This window comes from Vicia villosa, linkage group LG6 (assembly GCF_029867415.1).
Source record: "Vicia villosa cultivar HV-30 ecotype Madison, WI linkage group LG6, Vvil1.0, whole genome shotgun sequence".
NCBI classification, from domain to species: domain Eukaryota; kingdom Viridiplantae; phylum Streptophyta; class Magnoliopsida; order Fabales; family Fabaceae; genus Vicia; species Vicia villosa.
The window spans coordinates 21633578-21639460 of record NC_081185.1 but is presented as its reverse complement, the minus strand read 5'-3'; the positions used below and the strand labels follow the sequence as shown (position 1 = coordinate 21639460).

At 37.7% G+C, this 5883-nt stretch overlaps 1 pseudogene; it reads right to left on the bottom strand.

Annotated features, from left to right (window-relative positions):
- Nucleotides 1-4968: 4968 nt before the first annotated feature.
- Nucleotides 4969-5537, bottom strand: LOC131613349 (GDSL esterase/lipase At5g33370-like; annotated as a pseudogene).
- Nucleotides 5538-5883: the final 346 nt, after the last annotated feature.

Genomic DNA, 5883 nt, shown 5'->3' with positions numbered 1-5883 from the left:
GGTATGCATCTGAGCTACATAGAGTTAACCCTGGAAATACTGTGAGTATCACTGTCAACGGACCTAGTCCAACCATACAACCAAGATTTGGATCCTTTTACTTTTGTTTTGATGGTTGCAAAAAGGGGTTCAGTAATGGCTGCAGACCCTTCATTGGGGTAGATGGGTGTCACTTGAAAACAAAATATGGTGGTCAGTTGCTAATTGCTGTGGGTAGGGACCCCAATGACCAGTATTTCCCTCTAGCATTTGGAGTTGTTGAAATAGAGAACAAGGAAACTTGGAAATGGTTTATTGATTTGCTGATGGGTGACATTGGGCAGGACAACAGATATGTGTTTATATCTGACCAACAAAAGGTTAGTGCAACAATAATTATGTGTCTTTGTGTTTTTTGTGTTTTTTGATGATTGTGAAGAATAATATGTCTTTGATTTTGTTGATTTTAGGGGCTGGTTTCAGTTTTTGAAGACATGGGTGAAAGGGTGGAACACAGACTGTGTTTGGGACATTTATATGCTAACTTCAAAAAGAAATTTGGTGGAGGAGCATTGATAAGGGACTTGATGATGGGGGCAGCAAAATCAACATACTACCAAGGATGGCTGACAAAGATGAATGAGTTAAAAGAACTTGATCCAAAGGCATGGAGTTGGCTTATGGGAGTTCAACCAAAAAGCTGGTGTAAGCATGCCTTTAATTTTTTCCCAAAATGTGATGTTCTAATGAACAACATTTCTGAATCTTTCAATGCAACAATATTAGATGCTAGGGATAAGCCAATTCTGACCATGTGTGAATGGATCAGAAAGTATTTAATGAATAGGTGCTCAACATCTGCTTTGAAGTTAGAAAAATGGCCACATAAGGTCATGCCCATACCTAGGAAAAGATTAGACAAGGAGGTTGCATTGAGTGCTCATTGGCTGCCTACTTGGGCAATGAATGAACAGTTTCAGGTCACACATTCTTTCAATACCCAAGAGTTTATAGTGGATATTTCAAAAAAGTCATGCAGTTGTAACTTTTGGGAGCTGGTGGGCATTCCCTGTAGGCATGTTGTAGCAGCATTGGGATTTAGACAACAAAATCCTGAGGATTTTGTGGATGAGTGTTACTCTAGAGAGAGGTATAAGTTGTGTTATAATTATGCTATTAGTCCCATTAATGGCCGGGATATGTGGCCTGAAGTAGAATCGGATGAATTGTTGCCACCAATCTTTAAAAAGGGTCCAGGGAGGCCTAGAAAGCTCAGGATTAGAGAGACTGGTGAGGATGGGGCTAGAAGAAGGTTGCCAGGAGTCTCTTACAGATGTACAACATGTGATAAGTTTGAAGGATAGAAAAACACTTAGAAAGGGGGGGATTGAATAAGTGTGACTTAAAAAACTTGAGCGATAAAAATAAAATGCACAATTATTTTTATCCTGGTTCGCTGTTAACGAAGCTACTCCAGTCCACCCCCGCAGAGATGATTTACCTCAACTGAGGATTTAATCCACTAATCGCACGGATTACAATGGTTTTCCACTTAGCCGCAACTAAGTCTTCCAGAGTCTTCTGATCACAACCTGATCACTCCAGGAACAACTGCTTAGTTCACTCCTAAGACTTTTCTAGAGTCTACTGATCAACACGATCACTCTAGGCTTAGTTCACTCCTAAGACTTTCTGCTCAGCCAACTGCCAAGACTTCCTGCTCAGCCAACTGCCAAGACTTCCTGCTCAGCCAACAGCTAAGACTTCCTAGAGTATACTGATCAACTGATCACTCTAGTTCCTTACAACTTAATGTAATCTATTCAAGAGTTTACAAATGCTTCTTAAAAGCGATAATCACAACTGTGATATTTCTCTTACAATTTAAGCTTAATCTCACTAAGATATTACAACAGCAATGTAGTGAGCTTTGATGAAGATGAAGATTCTGAGTTTTGATTTGAACAGAGTTTCAGCAAGTTAATTTGAATTGTATTGGTGCGAAAATCGTTAACCTTGCTTCTCATCAGAACTTCATATTTATAGGCGTTGAGAAGATGACCGTTGAATGCATTTAATGCTTTGCGTGTTCCGTACAGCTTTGCATTTAATGTTATACGCTTTTGTCAACTACCTCGAGCCTTGTTCACGCTGTGTCTACTGACGTAGCCTTTAGTAGCTTTAACGTTCCTTTTGTCAGTCAGCGTAGTCTGCCACGTGTACTTCCTTCTGATCTGATGTTTGTGAATACGACGTTTGAATATCATCAGAGTCAAACAGCTTGGTGCACAGCATCTTCTGATCTTCTGACCTTGAAGTGCTTCTGAGCGTGATACCATCTTCTGATCTTCAGTGCTTCTGATCTCATGTTCTTCTGATGCTTTCATAGACCCATGTTCTGATTCTGCTTCGACCATCTTCTGATGTCTTGCCAGACCATGTTCTGATGTTGCATGCTGAACCATTTGAGACACATCTTCTGAGCGCTGAATTATGCGTACTCTTTGTATATTTCCTGAAAGGGAAATTGCATTGGATTAGAGTACCATATTATCTTAAGCAAAATTCATATTATTGTTATCATCAAAACTAAGATAATTGATAAGAACAAATCTTGTTCTAACAAAGTTTGGGCATAATGCACAGACTTGTAAAAGCTCAGTTCAGGATGAAAATGCTCTTAAGAGAAAGGTATGATGTAGAAACCAAATTTGTTGTTAATGTCTGAATATTGATACTGGTAATTCTAACTGATAACTTTGTTTTTTGATAGAAAAAGGTGAAGACAACTGAATCAACTGAAACAACTCAGCATGCAGATGGTGAAGGTTCTACTCAAAATGCTGTAAACCATGATGCAACACAGGCAAGTGTAGTTTTCCCTACTGATGCAACACAGGCAAGTGGAGGTGACCCTACTGATGCAACACAGGCAAGTGGAGTTGAACATACTGATGCAACACAGGCAAGTGAAGTTATCCCAACTGATCCAGCTCAGACTGATTATTTTGATGGGATTTCTGATGATATCATAACAAGCCTACCATACATCACCACTGCACAGAATTACAAAGAGGCCACCAAGAAAAAGAAAGCAGTGAAAGAGCTCAAGCCAATGAGAAAGAGGTCAAGTGAAAGAATCAAGATAAATTGGTTTAAAAAACCAAAACCATTTACAGGGCCAGGTTCCAATAGTGACCAACCAATGTCATTGACAGATGAAGAGGAGGGTAGTGGATCAAAGAAGTCAAACAAGAAAGCAAAGAAATAGAATCATGTCTCTTTATGTTTTGTCACATGTTTTATGTTAACTTTAAGACAATGTTATGTTTTTTGTAAGTTTATGGTGTTTGAACAAGTGAATCTTGACTGATCTTTGAGTGTTGTAAGTTATGGGCATGTTTTGAACAAGTTAATGGTGTTTTGTGTAAGTCAATGTACTGACAGTTTAAGACTTAATGTCTTGATTAATATGAAGAACATTTTATGCTCATAACCTGTTTGCAATTTATTTTCTGGTGCACATTAAACTCATTACCCCTTATAAACAAAACAATGAGATAGTTTAATACATCTAAAGCCATCAATTGTAAACAAAATTTTCCATTAATTCATTTGAAGTTTACATAATTTTCCCATCACAAGACTACAGCAAATTAAATAAAGCATACTATAACATACTACAAGCATACTACAAGAATACTACAAGCATACTACAACAATCTTGTTATTATAGAACTCTAATGACTAAATCTTGATCTTCAAAATCACTGCAAACATGATCAAGCACAACATGAGTCCCATTTTCATCTGAAACATCTTCTTCTGCATTATGGTAACTTTCAACTTTGTTTTTTCAAGCTTTTTCATTGTTATTTCCAACTTCACCAACGCAACGTTACATTTCTTGCATTCACGATTTTCACTCTTTGAACTTCCACCCATAGCTGTGGCAAATTCATCATCCCATAAAAACAAGTCACAAGAATTAAGACCCTGCAAACATCAACAAAAATTGGACATATAAAACACATATATATATATATATATGTTCACTCAAATTAACCCAGTCAGATATATAAATCATACAACATATTACCCCGGCCAAACGACACTTCCAAAACTTCCGGTTTCTATTTTGCATTGTATTTGCTACCCACATCTTCATTGGCAAACGACAACCACACTGGGGAACACTCGTAATCTCATGCGAGTTGCTGCTTCCATTGCTGTAGCTTTGTTCCATGCCTATTAGTGATGATGACGACGAAGAAGATGATGAAGAACAACACTGCGCAGCCGTTGATGATGGTCACGGTTTGCCAAACCCTAGGGCTCACAGTTTTTGATTTGGGGATTTTCTGATTCGTGAGGAAGAAAGCATGAAAAAGATGATGATGTGCCAACGTGGCAATTGGTAAAAATAAAAAAAACATTGGTAACAGACACGTAGGATGGAAACCTGTTACTCTAGGTAAAAACATGGTAGAAGGTTTAAATGGTTGGAAATTCAATTTGGTGAGGTCTGCGCAACAATTTTTTTTTAAAGGGGGCAAAACCAAAACTCGCTTGTTTGGCAGGGGGTAAAAGGTATTTAACCCTAAATTTTTTTATAATAGTGTGTGATCTATTTTACCATCGTGCAAAAAACTAAAAAAATAATTTAAGAAGGAATGTAGTGGTGGTATGTTAAACCCACAATCCTTATCCTTATTTCAATAAAGTAAAATATTTGACGGTTGGGCAGCTACATCTATCAACACATACAATTTAATTTTCACAAAATAATATATAAAATTAACACATGTGTTGTGGCTCAAAATTGTGAGGCCCCAAAATTATGAGGCCCTGTGCTGTTGCTCAGACTGCACAGCCACAGGGCCGGGCCTGGAAATTTATAAGACACAATCTAGGAACTAGGGACTTAAACTATAAGATATCTAGATTCATCAAACAGTGCAATCAATGTATGAATCAAACCACACAGAACTAATCGATGGCCAAGACAATACTAAGATTCATGGGATGCATATACTCATTGGAACCAGTTAAGATCTATTGAACTATGAGTCTGCTAGCTTTCTCAGATGGATGAAAAGGATCCCAAAACGCATAAAGATCTCTATTCTGACACAAGTTCGAAAGTGGTGTACAAAGTCCAATCCCATTGTATGGCCCTTGTCCACAACATGTTATCTTTGATGTAACAAAACTTGTTGATAATCCAACTTTCAATGTCAAGTTCAATAAAAATTTAATAACTACTGAAAAAAATTATGTTTACTTCACATACCATAAGCTTGAGGGTTGGTAATAAAATCCATGTGCATTTGATGTGCATTAGCAGCAATGAAAGCATCAAAACCAATCTCTCTGTTGAGTCCTTTAATCATTTCAACAAGTTGTGGATTGTACAAAGCCGCGACTCGCTCGAGCTTCACGTCACAACCGCCATTTCTGCTTCTCAAGACTAACTCAGCTGGCACACAGCCTATTGGTCCCGTACCTGTTACGAGAACCTTACGAGCTCCCAAATCATAAAGTTTCTGCACATGCATGGTTACTTTTTATAGATATATGCTATTTTTTCAGTTATTTAAAGGGGGTTTAAAACCCCCGCAATCTGTCTCTTTTTCTTTCATTCTGCCTTTGCCTGACGTGGCGAGACATGTGGCATGTCACATAAGCCTCCGTTATAGCAATCTAATGGGAGGGGCGAAATTCGTGACGGAAAATTTTGTGAGGACCGAAATTCGACGAAATTTTTTGTAAGGACTAAAAGTGAAAAGTGCAATATTTATAGGGACTAAAAACTTATTTAACCCTATTTTAAAATTAAAATACCTATATCCACGATTATTACTAGAAACCGTTGTGAAAAGTACTTACGTTTCATCACGGTTT